Genomic DNA, 17,806 nt, shown 5'->3' with positions numbered 1-17,806 from the left:
CTAACTAATTTTATGCTATGCTGTTTAGCTAATTTATTTAAAAACTCAATCACAGGCACAAAAGAAAACACTACATCTAAATTAGAATAAAAATATTGCACATGTTCCTGGTCATAGAATTTTGTTAGCAGCAAACTACAGCTTATCAACATATGTTAGAGGCAGACTATGATAGGTGACCCCTTCTTGTACTGATGAAGGAATCTTTGTGCACACATAACAGTTTCTCACATCCATAGTATCAACATACTCATTCAGCAAGCGATAGAAGACATTAGTAGAAAGTTCCCCTTTTGAATTAGTTCCCTCATGCAAGTATTTTGCATCCTGCTCAAACTTTTCCCACGGTGTTAGTGTAGCAGTCTCGGGTTTTGAAGCATTGTTAGTCACCTTCTTATCCAACCATGGCATTCCCACAATCACACCTATTATTATGATTGCACACACAATACCTAAGATAGCATTTAACCAACCGCACACCCCATCCTTTTTGCTACTACCTCTAGTGTAAGCCATGATCTGTAAAGAATCAGATAGCAGAGTAACTTAAAACAAACAATCAATTTGAGAACGATTTAAAAGATCCTTTTTTTTTTCTCTCAAAGTCTCTCTTTCTCTCTGCGAGTATTTACAGCGTTTCACTCACCCCAGGACCCTTTTGTCAAATCAGGTTAACAGCTTGTCATAATCGGTTTTTCAGAGTCAATTCAGGCTATCAGTGTCACATCCGGTAATTTTTCTGTCTCTTTTCTCAGCTTTTCAGCTTTCAATTTCAATTTCACTATTTTAGCACAGTCTCCTTTTAGAATTGAATTCAGGTGCCATAGTATTGGCCTGGTACCTCTCGATCAAAACAGAAGGCTAAAAATTATTGTTGCCATTCAGCTGTTGTTGCATATGCCCATTCAGGACCTGCGTACCTTCTTTTTGCGACTCTTTTTCTTTTCAGTCTGCGTTCGCTTTGCAACTCTCCTTCGCTGAGGTCTTCTTTTCTAGTTGTGTCAACTTCTTCCTCTATTGTATCACAAGGGACGACTTTCTCTCCTGCAGCTTGTTTCTTTGGCCAGTTATCACCTTTATGCGTTTTCTTTCTGCTTTGCCTTTCAGGACGTTGAACAGCACCCTCCTCTTGTGCTATGGTGTTTTCTCTTGACGGACCTGCAAGCGGCTCAGGAGGAGTCAGTGTACTTTGACCTCCTTCTACTCCTTCCCCTTCGTCTTCAAGGTCGGTAACGGGCTCAAGTTCAAACCAGTATCCGTCTACTTCTGGGAGAACCTCTCCTTGTCTCGGTTCTCCTGCTGCCTCCGCTGAGATGGGCTCACTGTCACGTCTCTCGAACTCGTTTTCTGTTTGAGGGACTAAGCCATCCTCAGTGGGCTCTCCTTCAGTCTCAGTTCCCCTTTGAATACTCTCCGGCCCTGAGACTTCCTTCTCTGCAGTTGTTGTTTTGGAAACTTCAAGTTCCTCATCAGTTGGACACGTCACCTTCTTTGTGTGACTTGCATGTATCCACTTTTGGACCCCTCATATTTTGAAATGTACCAACATCATTGCTTTGTTGAACAACACCATCCTGCACCACCATTGGGCATTACCGCTTCCAATGCCCCACGCCCCCGCACGCGTGACATGGTGACATCTTTTTCATCCCCTGTACATCATTTTGAATCACAACCGTATTCAAGTCTGGACCGCGGTTCATAAAAACCTCGACCTCGGCCTCTCGGCTGTGTCTGAATCATGCCATTCCCTTGCGGTTGCTGCTGTACCATCTGCTGGATTCCATTTCCCTGCATTCCTGCCTGCGCTGCCTTAATCTGCATCACCATCACTTTCTCCTTCAACTTTCTCTGCTTCAACTCAATCTCGTCACTACAGTATTTTGCATACTGCAACACCTCGTCAATCAGCTTTGCCTGCCAACAGATCAAATGATTCTTAATCATCTGACTAATCTCTGGTCTCAGTCCTTCAACAAACCTGAAAACAAGATGATTCATGTCTTTCGGCTCTATGGTCTCCGTGCCACTGTAATGTTTGAACGCTTTCAACAATCTCTCATAATAAGCATGAATTGACTCTTTAGCTTCGTGTGAGGTTCGATCGATTTTCTGCCAATCAGTCACTTTCGGCGACACTTTCTGCTTCAAAAACTCAATCACTTTATGATAGTACTTCATCACCTCTTCAGATGGTACTCCAGTCACCTTATCCCTTGCCGGTTCCTGTGTCAGCCAATCCACACCTCTTTTGCACTCAAGCCATAAGTCAGGTGGAACGATTATCTCAAACAGGGTATTCAAGTCCTCCCAGAGACATTTCGCAAGCTTCACAAACCTATCTGTCTGCTGGTAACATTCTATCGGCTTCTTCCTCAACCTGGAATAATCATTTGTAAATGACAGAATGTCTCCCCTAGTCCAAGGTACATGGACTAGAACCCCTCCAGCTGTTTTTCTCATTGGTAACATCTTTACTGTCCCCGTGTCCGGTGCGACTTTAGCCTGATTTGGTTCCGGACCTTCGCCTTTCTCTTTATCTCTTTTCTTTGCCCATCTGCCTTCCCACTTCTCTAAAGCTCCCCAGATTTGCGCACTTTGCAGTATCTCTTTAAGATGCGCTTTCATTCTGGTAGATCTCATGTGCTCAAAATCTTTAGAATCAAAGTCTAATCTGTAGCTTCTTTTCAAATGTTTAGTATTCTCAATGTCTATGTTGTACTTGTTTGCCAGGTTTGCCAACCTCTGATGCACCTTGCCCACTTCTTTAGTGATCTTGGGGCACAGATACCTCAATTCTGCTTCTGTATATGACTCTAATCTATTTACCCCCATTGTTCCTTCCACTAGTTCCGCAGCTTCTACACCCAGTATCACAAAATTCAAGTATTCTTCCTTTTCTGATTTATCCGCGGATACCGCAGTAGTTTGTGAAGCATAAGTCCTTTCTAACCACTCATTCAATTGTTGCGCAGAAAAACCTTGCAACGAAATGTTCCCAGAATGCATCAGTGGTGACTGAGATGTATTTGTACTCATTGTTTGTGGGGCTAGCACACTTAACCCTGCTTGTCTCATTGCCTCCAAAGGAGCCCCAATCGGACTAAGGACTAACAAGGACCTGAGTCCTTCTGCTGATTGTTCTGTTGGTGTCATTGGCTGGGGATTTCCTGTGAACCCTCATCTTACTACCTCTAGGGTTCTGACCCCTTCATCACATGCATCAGGCTTACCCTGTGCATACAATGGTACTGGATGACCAACAGTAATTGGTAATGATATGGCAGCTGGTATCTGACCAGGTCCTAAACCCCATGGGGCAGTAACTCCCAAAGCTTGACTCACTGTGGCTTGTGCAGGTACTGACGGAGGCCATGGCGCCAGATTATAACCCGGAATCAGATGTTGCTGCGGCTGGAGCAGCAATTTCGGACTTGGCTCAATCTGTACTAGTTTTGATCTCGTGTATATTGGATCAGGCGGCACCATCAGACTCGTGTTTGTCTCTAGTACTGGGACGTCTGGATAAATCCTCTGTATCTGTGGTGAAAGTTGCAACTGTGTCTGCGCGTCTGGTGCAGTGGGTACACTGACACCATTCTGTATCAAAACCGTATCACTTGTCTGCATTGTATTTGTAACTTCCTTACTTCGTGTCGGATTCCCAGGACCCGCACTAGTGCTTGGAGCAGTGTCATCTATGGCATATGGTGGCGGACGATCATGTAACAACTGATTAGGAAACTCTTCATCGTCTGAGTCGTCTTCGTCTACCCAAGACCTCTGAGTCTCCTTAGACTTATTAGAGCCCTTGTCTGTCTCACAGGTGGCTTTCTTTCCCTGTGTCTCATCTTCTTGTGTAATTGCCGGAAACAATTTAAGTCCGTCAACTATTCCCCTTCTCCACATTTTGCTCTCATTGTCCCATCTAGCCTCGGCTAAAGTCTTTTCTGCCCTTTTTATTCTCCTTTCAAGTTTTTGCTGTCTTTGTCGCATGGCCATTAAATCCCAGACTGCTAACGCCTCATACTGAGCTGGTCTCGGAGGCGGCTTTTGTATATTTAACAACCACCTCAAGTTCTCTCAAATTCTTGTATTGAACGTTCCATGCTCCGGAAATGCCAAACATCCCTCCTTCTCTGTTAATTTGCACCACTGCTTCATCCACAGGCAAGGCTTGACTCCCTTTTCCTCCATTACTATATAAGCTGGAGTACCCTCAGGCGGTGTAGGCTCCCCCTCACTCGCCATAATGTATGTGTCTCCTTTCAGAGCACTCTTTAAAGCCTTGAAGAAAATCATTTTTGCATCTTTTACTTTTTTGTTTTGAATCTAATCAGGAAGTGACTTTAATTCCCAGGACACTCTTCACCCACCTTTCTCAACCTATTGCCTGTCACGGACGGCTGCCAATCAGTGCGCGACCCCTCTCGGCAACTGACCTATCCCAGCGCGGCACCACTGACGTCACACCCACACACACTGCAGCTGACAAAGCCTAGCAGATTGCCCTCCTCACACAAAACTAATGCAATATATTGCGAGCACCTTTAACAACAAAACCCAAATTTGCCGGTTTACTACAGGAAGGGTAACACATTCGCTTCAGAACTTTACAGAGTTTTCACTTGAAGCCTCGGCCGCTACTCTCTCCTTCTCAGCTCCCGCACCCAGCAAGCAGAATTCGACCCGCAAATCCTACTCTCGACTTGTCAATGGTTTGTTCTAGTGCACTATAGAACTTGCCAGATCTCCATCAAAGGTTTCACACACACACTTTGACTCAAACTCGACTTGTCAACCACGCCCGATTGACCTATTAAACTGCACAAATTACAACATAAACCCAAGTGTCTCCTACACTTGTCAATATACTCCGGAGTCTTAGACCACGACGGGTCCGTACATCACCAACAACCACGTGGATAATTTTTAAGCACAAAGCGCCACACTCACTTGACGTTCGCCGACTTGCCTACTCTCATACTGCGGAGTACACCCACTCCTACTAAAACAACATTACCTGGCCTATATACACACAAACTTTACAAAACTCCTGCAATATGTATAAGCTGAGCAAGCGCAAATTCTACACTACACATGCTAAAACGCCGAGAACATTCCCTACTCACTTAGGCAGGCTCCGAGATCCCGGGAAAGTCATGGGGAATTTAGAAACACATCATACCTCTAATTTACATTATCTCAAAAAACAAGTCTAAACAATAATTCTCGGTCCTAGGGCCCCAAAGGGCCAAACCGTCACTCTGCTGCAGAACTGTAAACGCGTCCCTTTATGACTAATTATTACACATTGGGACTCGTTTTAGGCCAATGAATCTTTTGACCCTAATTGAAGACACCTTAGGACGAGATAGCTAATCAACATATCAATCAATACGTCAATAATGTCATCAATATTTATCACAACAATGCATTTCACCTTAGTCAATGACATCTAATTAAACTCAAGACACTACCATGACCTTTCAGTCATGAATAACCACACCAGTTTAGTATGAATCTTAGTGATATTTATTCCCTATTGATTACAATTCTACTAATAAGTTTATTAGTCTCAAAACCAAGAAACACGTTAACATAGTCACAATTTGGCAACTCTGATAAGATTTCATCAAAGCAAGAATCACAAACATCAGAACATAACAATGCGTGAACATAGGCTAACTGTAGCAGAGTATCATTAGTACATTATTCAACAAAGCATTGATTCAGTCATTTGTCTATTTGCGTCAGTTCGGTGAACCCCTCACCTAACCTCGAATTAGCATTGGCATGTTGGGCTTCATGCAAAACAATTTAGTAACATCAATTTGGAAAACATCTAACTAAGGTCTCTGTCAAAAGAAAAGAAGTTGGTACCTAGAAAGGAAAAGCAAACAGACAATCACAATTTCATTGTCAGATAGTTACCCTCCAAGTTTGGGCAGCACTCAGGTTCGGTCTTTGTCTTCAGGACATCAGTTTATTTGCCATCAGTCAGGAACTCAGCTCAGGTAAAGGGGCACTTCCCTCATAAGGATGTAAAGTGTAAATGGGCAATCTAAGGACAAGGATGGTTCTAATCTGAAGTATATCAAGTCACTAATCAAAGTGACAAAGTGTCTGGATCATAGTAAATCGCATCAGCATCTCCCCTAGTCTCTCTCCTATCCCTCCTGTTCTCCCTCTGTTCTGATTTACTTCCTGGTGTCAAGGGTTTTTATCCCCTTTTCGTGGTACATTCCCCTAAAATCTAATTGGACAAGGGGTTGCACCCCACTATCTTTAACCAATTAAAATCAAATTAGCTCATCGAATTTGTTACCCCATAACAGTTCTCACGTATTTTATTGGTGCTTTTGATTGACGTCTTTAACGGGTGGAATGTCCGGGTATGATTTCATCGTCTTGTGGTCCTTTGCACATCTTCGTCAGTGGCTCCATTGTCCGTACCGGTTTAGGCGACCTTGTACTTACTTAATCTACACTGTTGCATTCAGCTAAAATGTTACTACAGGCAGGATGAATTTCATGAGAACGGATCTACTACAGTTACATTCAGCTTCTAGCTTTTGGAAAAAAACAAGAGTTCATGTCCTTTAGCAAGTCAGCACACTGCACGTTAGAAAAATACATTTAATATGAGAGTCAGGCAGCTAGGCCTCGACTCATGCTAACTAAGGCCTAAAAGACTTATTATCAAACTTTATTAACATAACCATTGATAATTAGTGTAAAACCAAATTTTAAATGTAGTAATTCATCAAAATTAGTCATTTTTATTAGTCTTCGTATACATTGGTGGCCACTCCCCGTGGGCACATTTTAAGTGCACGTTTTAGCAAAACATGTTAATACAGTTTCTATGCGACATTATTATACATTAGTTCATAAACATTTCATGTTAATATGAATTATATAAGCTACGCTCTCTCACTACCATTTCATGGCATTTACATGGTGGCTTTCGAATCGGCAAGACGCACAATTAATTTCTTGTGCTTAACTTATGATATTCATTGTGCGCTACCATTTCATGGCATTTACATTTTGGCATTCGAATCAGCAAGACACGCGATTCATTCCTTGTGTGTAACTCTTGATGCTCATTGTGCGGAACCATTTCTTGGCACTTACAAGGTGACATTCGAATTGGCAAAACGCGCGATTCATTTCCCGCAATTAAACTTGATGTTTCAGATGGCTTGCAGTGTGCGCGATCATTTCATGGCATTTGCATATTCTTGTTGAAATCAGCAATGTGCACAATTCATGGTCCTGCATTTAAAAAAACTAAGGCCCTCATTACAACATTGGTGGTAAATCCCGCTTACCGCCGTGCAGAAGACCGCCAACACACCGCTGAGACTGCGGAAATCCGCCACTGCTATTACGACCCACAGGCCGGAATCCGCCAAAATCTAGACACCCACACATGTCCGCCACACCAAAGGTCAGTGATAAACTGGCGATAACAAAACCTCCACCGTCACGCCAACAGGAAAACGCACACACTATCATGACCCACGAATCCACGTGGCGGTCTTTCAACCGCAGTATTCCTTTGGAGGTACACACCGCCGCGCTCAAAATACACACACACATACAAAACACAACCACATTGGACAATTCGAAATACACACACCTGATACACATACACACACCACTCCCACACACTCAATGCAATATATAACACACACCCACAAACCCCTACGACAAAAATTGAGAACGAAGCACACAGAGAGACACCACTATCAACAAACTAGCATCCACAGGCACACAACACCATCACTCACACAACATCCAAGCACCTCACACAACACACACAAACACATTCCCTCACACATCACGACACACACCACCTCACACATTACCCACTCCACACCATGGCACCGCAAAGACACCCCACAGGTGCAGCACACCTCCATTGCTAGGAAGATGGAGCTATGGCGGAGAATCATAGACAGGGTCAACGCAGTGGGACAGCATCCAAGAACACGGGATGACATCAGGAAGAGGTGGAACAACCTACGGAGGAAGGTACGTTCTGTGGTCTCAAGACACCAGATTGCAGTTCAGAGGACTGGCGGCGAACCCCCACCTCCTCCCCTACAACTAACAACATGGGAGGAGCAGGTCTTGGCTATACTGCATTGTGAGGGCCTCGCAGGAGTAGCAGGAGGAATGGACGCTGGTAAGTCAAATCTTAACTATTACATCCCCAACCCTACCTGCATGCTATCACATTCCCCCACCCTCACCCTCATCCCCATCACTCCAACACCTCACATATGTCCCACTATCACAAACCACACATCCCAACACCAAGCCCTGCATGCAACACCAAAGCATGGACACCCATCACCAAAGCATGTCCACTACAGATACCCACACAGATCCCCAAACCAAATATCACACAAGGTCCTAGACAAGAATGTAAGCACTGGGGTACAGGGTCACCCACCCATTGCACACCATGGCACACACAGATACAATAATCATGCCATTACACCCCTGCAGGACCCCTACCCAACGTCACCGGACAGGAGGTTCCAGACTTGTCCACCCCCCCACAGAAGAGGCCCACACTGATGACAGCAGCTCTGTCCAACTGGATCTAGATGACCAGCCCGGCCCATCTGGGACCTCGGGACAGTCGGTTCCCCTCACACTAGCACAGACCACTACAGAGCTTCACCCTCTGGAAACACCAGCACAGCACCCACCCAGCGGGCCCATCCCGCTGTCCCCAGGACACGTCAATCAGCAGTGTGTCCACCACTTGTCAACATACCTATGTCACACAGCTCTAGTCCATGAGGTAACATAGCAGAGGTCACACAGTGGGACCCACATCTGTGAAATGGAAAGGCAAAGTGACAGGTCAGGGCCAATACACTGGGTGAAAGTGACAGACATATGAAAGGTCTAACAATTGTATTAGATGTAGGAGGCTGTGACGTCTTCTTACCTGTGTCTCACTGGAAGTATTGCTGGATCACGTTGTTTCTGTTGTCGATATCCTCTTCTTCTGCCTCCTCTTCTTCACTGTCCACAGGCTCCACAGCTGCTACAAGCCCTCCTTCTGGACCATCCTGCAGAAAAGGCACCTGTCGTCGCAAAGCCAGGTTGTGCAGCATACAACATGCCACGATGATCTAGCACACCTTCTTTGGTGAGTAGCAGAGAGAACCACCTGCCATATGGAGGCACCGGAACCTGGCCTTCAGGAGGCCGAAGGTCCTTTCTATCACTCTCCTAGTTCGCCCATGTGCCTCATTGTAGCAGTTCTCTGCCCTTGACCTGGGATTTCTCACTGGGGTCAGTAGCCATGACAGGTTGGGGTAGCCAGAGTCACCTGCAAATGTTGAAGGACAACTGTTAGACACACACTAACCCGTAGGGACAACCCCAGACCCAGACAACTATTCACACGCTATAGGGTCCTTGTCCTCACCTATTAGCCACACACGGTGCATCTGGAGTTGCCCCATCACATAAGGGATGCTGCTATTCCTCGGAATGTAAGCGTCATGCACTGAGCCAGGAAACTTGGCGTTCACATGGGAGATGTACTGGTCTGCCAAACACACCATCTGTACATTCATTGAATGGTAGCTCTTCCGGTTTCTGTACACCTGTTCACTCCTGTGGGGGGTACCAAGGCCAGATGTGTCCTATCAATGGCACCTATGATGTTGGGGATATGTCCCAGGGCATAGAAGTCACCTTTCAGTGTGGGCAAATCCTCCACCTAAGGGAATATGATGTAGCTGCGCATGTGTTTCAGCAGGGCAGGCAACACTCTGGACAACACGTTGGAGAACATAGGCTGGGACATCCCTGATGCAATGGCCACTGTTGTTTGAAAAGACCCACTTGCCAGGAAATGAAGTACTGAGAGGACCTGCACTAGAGTGGGATCCCTGAGGGATGGCGGATGGCTGAAATCAGGTCTGGCTCCAACTGGGCACACAGTTCCTGGATTGTGGCACGATCAAGCCTGTAGGTGACTATTACATGTCTCTCTTCCATTGTCGACAGGTCCACCAGTGGTCTGTACACCGGAGGATGCCACCATCTCCTCACCTGCCCCAGCGGACGTGTCCTATGGACGAGAACAGCGAGCACAGAGTCAGCCAACACTGAGGTAGTAAAAAAAGATTTTATTGCACACATTTGTCAATCCGCTATGTGCCTGTCTCTGTGTGTATGGAAGGCCTAGATATGTGTGACACATTTACAAATAATGCCATGTGGCCCCCTGAAATGGCGGCTGCCTGACCTGTAAGGTGGGACAAGGGGGTATGAGGTAACACCGCTGGCGTTCTCCACTGTCGCGGTAGGCGGTCGAAGACCGCGGCACAATCCAGCATTGGTTAACTTTGGACCCTATGGGTCTGAGGAGCCAATCATGATGTACGCCGGTGGTGACTGTACGCACCGCTGCGGACGTGACCACCATTTTCTGTCTGTTCACTCACTTGATACCTGACCTTCGACAGAAGAGGACCTACACTGCAAGTGCTGCTGTGACTTGTGTCTGGAAGCGACAATGGCTCATGTGTCTGGGGAAAGGGCCCCGGCCTTCACTTTGGAGGAGTTGGAGAAGTTAGTGGATGGGGTCCTCCCCCAGTACACGCTACTCTACGGTCCTCCAGACAAACAGGTGAGTACACTGTGAGCATGCTGTATGGGCAATGCCTGTTTGGAGTGGTGTGGATGGAAGATAGAGGGGTGGGGGGGACTGAGGCCTGCATGAGCGGATGGTGAGTGTATGTGCGTCAGGGCAAGGGTGGGAACGTGGGCCAATGACTGTGATGGTCCGGACGGTTAAAGTTTTTCCTTTTCCCCTGTACTATTCCTCTACGTCAGCGCCCACCAGAAGAAGGATATTTGGCGTGCCATCGCCAAGGACGTCCGGATCCGGGGGGTCCACCACAGACGGAGCACCCACTGCCAGAAAAGATGGGAGGACATTTGCCGCGGGAGCAAGAAGACGGTGGAGGCCCAGCTGGGGATGGCCTCCCAACGTGGGAGGGGTGCCAGTCGCACCATGACCCCCCCTGATGTTCCGGATCCTGGCGGTGGCAGATCCGGAGTTGGATGGGCGCTTGAGGGCATCACAGAAGCCACAAGGGGATGAGTACAGTCACATCCATCTGACTCTGCGCGCATTAGGAGGTGTCTGGGTGAGGAGGTGGGCAGTGGGTTACCCTATGCCAGTGCGAGCTTTGTAAGCAAGGACCCTTTGTGAGGCAGGCTATGTGGCACCCCAACCCCACCAGTGGTAAGAGTATTCTACACCTAGTCAGGCTCCTGTGACTTGCATGTGTGCAGCAATCGGGCATAGGCCTTGTACCTCATGTCCCGTGATTAATTAGGGAACTCTAAGTGCATGGTGTAGTGCAGAGGGCTGCTGTGTATGTTGTGTCTGCCAACAGTAGCGGCATTGCATGCATTGAACATGTCTTTCTTCTTTCTCCCCCCCCTTTTTGTGGTTTCCCTGTACTTGTGTGCATTAGCATCATCAGGCGGAGGAGCAGTGCCACCGGAGCAGGAGGGAGCTGCATCCCACATGGCCCTGGAGGGCGAGTCAACGGAGTGAGAGGCCACAAGTGGGACAGAGGGCGAGGGGAGCTCCACGGCAGGGACACGAGCAGAGAACAGCGACACCGACTCCTCCTCAGATGGGAGATCCCTTGTGGTGGCGGGCCCCTCTGTGCCCACCGCATCTACAGGTACAGCCGCCACCCCGCCCTACCAGCACCACACTCCCAGCAGCGCCTCAGCGTGTGTCCCGTGGCCCTCACCCAGGTGGGTGGGCATCTCCTTCGCCCCAGGCACCTCAGGCCCTGCCCCAGTCAGCCCTGCTGCCGTCAGTGAGGAGACTATTGACCTCCTGAGATCCCTCACTGTTGGGCAGTCTACCATTTTGAATGCCATCCTTGGTGTAGGGAGGCAGTTGCAACAAACAAATGCATACCTGTAATGCATTCATTCTGGCCAGGCAGCCCAACAGCAAGCATTTCAGGCTCTGGCCTCTGCACTGATGGCAGCTATTGTCCCTGTGTCCAGCCTCTCCCCTCCAACCGCCTCCACCCAGACCCAATCCCCTGTACCTCAGCCTATCCCAAGCACACCATCAGACCAGCATGCACACACCTCAACACACAAAGGTGGCTCAGGCAAACATAAGCACCACACGTCCCACAGGCACTCACACAAGCATCATACCCATGCCGACATACCAACATCCACTTCCCCCACTGTGTCCCCCTCCTCCACGTCTCTCTCCTCCCTTCCAGTCTCGTCTCCACTCACACCTGCATGCACTGCATCTTCAGCCACCTCCATCACCAGCACACCCATCACCACACACCGCTCACGTGCACTCACCACCCCACTACCATTCACACATCCCCTGTGTCCTCTCCCAGTGTGTCTGTGAGCCCTCCTCCCAAAATACACAAACGCAGTCACACACCCACCCAATAGCCATCCACCTCACAACAGCCTCCAGCCCATGCACCTTCACCCACAGTCAGCAAGCGTACACCTCCTACATCCACTACCTCTTCCTCCACTCCCAAAACCCCTCCATCTACCCGTTCCAGTGTGTCTAAAAAGCTTTTCCTTTCAAATGTTGACCTCTTCCCTACACCTCCCCCGTCCATCCCCTAGGGCCCGCCTTTCCAGGTACCAACCCAGCACCTCAGCCACCACATCACCGGGAACAGTGGTGCCAGCAATAGCTGGATTTTGGAGTGCGCCAAGCAACAGGGCTGCCAGTGCCCCAAGGAGCGAGGCCAAGGACATTCCCCCACCTCCAAAACAGAAAAGGTTGCCCACATCCTGGAGGGAGAAGGCGAAAACACCTGCCACCAAGGGCTCAGGAAAAACAAAAGTTGAAAGTGGCAAGACAGCTGCGCCACCATCCAAGGTGGGGAAGGGCCAAAAAAACAAAGGCAGGTCCACGTCGACGCCAACATGCACAGCGGACAAGACCGACACTGGCACCGCCACCAGCACCGCCGCTACTGACACCGCCGCCAGCACCGCAGTCAGTGAGCCCGCCACCAGCTCCGCCACCACTGACACCCCGCCAGCACTGCATTCAGTGAGGCTACCACCAGCACCGCAGTCAGTGAGGCCACCATCAGCACCGCGGTCAGTGAGGCTGCCACCAGCACCGCCGCCACAAAGACCACCGCCAGCACCGATGCCACAGAGTCCGCTGCAAGCACCGCCGCTACTGACCCCGCCGCCAGCACCGCCAGCGGCCCCGCGACAACCTGAGCCAGTGGCACCACCGCAGACATGGCTGGCATCCCCAGTGGTCAGTCGTACAAGGCTGGTGGTCAGTTCCAGGAGCCTGGGAAGCTTGCATGTTGCACCACCGTCAGTGGCGATTCACATCCACTACCTCAGTCCTTGGCAGGATGAAGCACTCGGGGCACAAAGCCCCCTCCAGAACCAGTGGAGAAAGGCATCCACTACCTCAGTCATTGGCAGCATGAAGCACTCTGGGCACAAAGCCCCCTCCAGAACCAGTGGAGAAAGGCATCCACTACCTCAGTCCTTGGCATGATGAAGCACTCTGGGCACAAAGCCCCCTCCAGAATCAGTGGAGTATCACATCCACTACCTCAGTCCTTGGCAGGATGAAGCATGTATTGCTGTGTGTGTTGTTGTGGCTGGGGGGTGTTGTGTGTTGCGTGTGTGTGTCACTCTCTTTTCCCTCACCCCTCCCCTGTGTTGTAGGTGCAGTACTTATCATGGTTGTCGCCGCTGTCTTTCGTGCTCCTGGTAGACGAGCAGGAAGACTATCGCAGGGAGGATTTGGAGTTCTGGCTCCATGGCGTCCTGGTTCCTTGTGGGTTGTGTGGAGGTGAGTGTTTTTCCTTCCAAGTCCTATTTTCACCGTGTTTTTGTTCGCATTGAATCCGCCCTGGAAAAGTTGGTGGATTGGCCTCTTATAATAGTGTGGGCGGTTCATTGCTTGTACCGCCGTGGCCGTGGCAGTCGGAGTGTTAAAGTGGCTGCCTATGTTGGCGGTTTCCGCCATGGTCGTAATCCCATTTTCTTTACCGCCGGCCTGGTGCCGGTTTTACCGCCGCTTTAACACCGACAGCCAGGGTTGTAATGAGGGCCTAAGTGTTAGAATTCTAGATGTTACATTATATGTGCATAATAAGTCCCTTAATACAACTCCTATGGTGTTCCAGAAAACATTCAGATTATTTCCTTGTCCTCATGCAAAAAGACTATGTTTGATTTTGAAAACATAATTCTAGAGGGTTCTTATGTTTCTAGTCAATGTGTAACATTTCATTAACAGATTCATTGAGAAGTTGTATTAATCATTCTTAATTTCTTCCCTGGTAACCAGACGTCTTGAGGCCTAGTTATTTCGTCCATGCTTATGTTATCCATGGTTATAGTATGACAATGCTTAGAATCATAGTCTAGTAAAAGTTTAATGTGATATAATCTTGATATTGTGTGTGTTTTACCTTTTGTTTCCTACAGGTCTCCTTCTCAGCTGTTCCCATCCTAATTCCCCTTTTCCCCTCTTGGACTCTCCCAGTCTCTGTGAATTATCTATCAGAGTCTTGGAGCTGTCTAGTTGTGGACATGTTGGAAACATGCGCAGACCCTGAGGATCTGGTCTCCCTGACATTACCTATGTCAATCTCTTAGATTTATCATTTGGACTATTACTTTATCCAGCCAATACGTATATACTCCATCCTTAGCACTTAGCCTATTTGGGGTTGAAATAGTATCCTTACCAAATCTAGCAAAACCACAGCACACATGACATATTGATGTTATGCTGCATTTAGATGAGATCTGCTACACTTGGCAACATTGAGCCCAACTCTACTTTTTTCCGTTGCCAATATCTGACTAATATATTCTTCTATGCCATTGCATGTCCTTATGTTAGAAAAACACACTTCCTACTGCAGAAGGAAGTTTATTGACACGTTCCCAATACGCTCACCCTTCCAATATGGCCGCTCTAAAATTCATCAGTACATCCTCACGCAAGGTCATGGAAAGGGAAGTAGGACTTTCCTGGATCCCTATAATGTGGCGCTGTACCGGCACGCCGTACTTCGTCTAACGGGATTCAACCTGATACATCCCGACACTGACATTATTCTCAAATCAAAAAGACCGGTAGGTGTCTTGACCGCCACCTTTTACCTTCCGCTTCTTAGCAAAATGGATTCGTTTGTACTCGCCTACTTTCCACACATTTTTGTTTAGCAACCAGCATGCCTGGGGATGACCGGAAAATTATCAACAACGATATATGCCCATATGTTCCATCATAGCTTGTGCCCTCACTTTCACCCAATGCCCAGTCTAACCTGCAAATTTCAGGAGGCAATAATCACTATCTTTCAATCAGAATGTCTGGGATCACTCTGAAATCTGCTTACGGCGATTTTTTTGCCAGACACTTTCTGATAAATAGCGTTTCTATCTAACTCTGTACTGACAGGTTTCCCTGTTTAACACAGGGGCATCAGACTGTATAACTGTTGGGCTCTATCTACTTACTATCCACTTTTGATACCTGCTGTTTATGTGGAAGAATATCATATTTTGGTAATCATACCGCTTGTTGTTGCTAAATGAACTGTCTGTCTTATGTGTCGGGCTGGATTTTTACATTTTTAAATTTATTTTGTAACATTGATGTTCGATTTACTCACTTTACAGCATTATACCATGTATGTTATTTCCCTATACAGAATGTATCCTTCCACAGATCAAAATGTATTTCTACATTGCTGAAATCACTCATATGACTTACCATTAGGTATGTGCTGTCTGATCTCTTATCTATAAACCTTACACCTAATGATCTGAAGTACACTCACTGGTATATCTGAATATTAAACATGTGATTCTATTACGTAACTCTGCCAGCACTCGCCCTTTCAGAGATTGGTTTGCTTACCCCACAAAGCATGATTTTAACTCACTGCTATCTCTTGATACACCACACATTGAACAATAGTTTTTCACATATAGGGTGTTAATTTTATGCCCCATCTTTTTCACCATGCACCAAATTACTTTGGTGACGGCTTACTATTTTCTCTTTCTTAATTTTTTTCTCTCCTTTTTGCACCCAAGAAATTAACACATGAATTTCTCATGACGTCTTTCAATACTGATTCAACCTTTATGTATACTTTACAGCCTTGAAAAAGCCCCAGGCAGATCTGCCACAGGGGACGAAACACGTGTTGGCTCTCAGATTCTATATCCATGTGTCATTGCTCTAAACTGCAATAAAAACTTTCTCGAAAGCACCCTTTTTGACTCAACGTGAAATATATCACACATATCTACAAATCTGGAATCTCACATGGGAATACATTGTGGGTTACGCTTCTTTCTTTAATCTTCTTTCTCATGTTTATGTGTGTGCTAGGAAAGTTACTGTGATTTACTCCTGCTTTCCTGGTCTCTAGGGTGGGTTCTATTACTTACACTTGGTGTTTTCTAATACTCCCAGCGCCCCTCTAAACACTACACTTGCCTAGAAGGGAAACCGACTTTCGCATTCCACTTTCTTAGTATGTGGTTTGTGTTCCCCCTGGGCCCATTTCTAGCTATTGTGATTTTCACTATTTGCAACCCACTGTCGCCCCTAGAGCAACTCAGTCCACTGTCAGTGGAGAGCTTAGGGTGTCTAGACTCTGACAACTGTCAGTAGCCTCTGCTGGATGCTACATAATGGACGAAACTAAGTTAGCCCCTCTGAACCTGCTGGTCATGGCGGTTTGCTCAAGTGTTGGGTGACCTCTGTGGGTAAGTTAGGCGTTGCCCTAACAAAGATAGGGGTAGGACAGGAACAGGAGGGTACCTCACCACCCAAGCTAGAAGGGAAGGAAGAAAAAGACACAGCTATAGGGAAGTTTCAGTATAAAATGGGTCCTGTCACTATTGAAATAGGTCAACTTCCCAGGGGCAGTGGCCTACACAAAAGGATGTAAGGCAGAGTAAGCTGCTGCAATACTACAGCCAGTTTCTTTAAACTCTTCCTCATCTGACAGGCCATGAAGTCTCCCCAAAGTTGGGCTGAGTCTCCTGGGTGTGTTGGCTGGGGGGGGTTTATGTAAAAAACTGGGCTATTTGCAGATGCCCCCTATTTTTTGCCTCCATTTAGGCTACTGATGCTGTTGTTTTTGATCTGAAAATGCATTGAGACCTGCTAATCAGGCCTTAGTGCCAGTGCTCTTTCCCTTAGATTGTACTGTGATTTTGTAAACCTAGTTGGCAAGGACTTTATCACCCCTGTAAGGCCTTAGTAAATTATATCAGTGGTACCCAGGGCAGGGATGGTAAAGGGGTCACCAGGGCTGCAGCACCAATTCTATAACCCTGATTGGCCTGAGGAAAAGCAAAGCCTGTAGAGCTGCCATGTCAGCCTGCACGTGCAGCTTGTCTGCTCAAGTTAAATTCTACCCACACCAAGTCCCCACACTGCTCCTACCACAGATCAGACACTCCGATAGCCCAGGAGGCAGGGTGCACTGTTCATGATCATATATGACCCTGTGATAGCATTTTAAACTTAAAGCTACCGTAAGTCAAGCTCCATGATGACTCAACCAATTTCCTCTGTTTTTGATGCCAAACACCATGCTTTTTCACCCACAGCATGACTCTCTTTCCCAGGGTTACCTAGCATGTACCCGGGTGGTGTCCTTAGAGAATGCCCACAAAGTTGCCAGCTTTCTCTTGCCTTGGCAGGCTCCCCTGAGCCATTTGC

This window comes from Pleurodeles waltl, chromosome 1_1, assembly GCF_031143425.1.
Source record: "Pleurodeles waltl isolate 20211129_DDA chromosome 1_1, aPleWal1.hap1.20221129, whole genome shotgun sequence".
NCBI lineage: Eukaryota > Metazoa > Chordata > Amphibia > Caudata > Salamandridae > Pleurodeles > Pleurodeles waltl.
The sequence above is the reverse complement of the archived record's forward strand: the minus strand, read 5'-3'. Positions refer to the sequence as shown.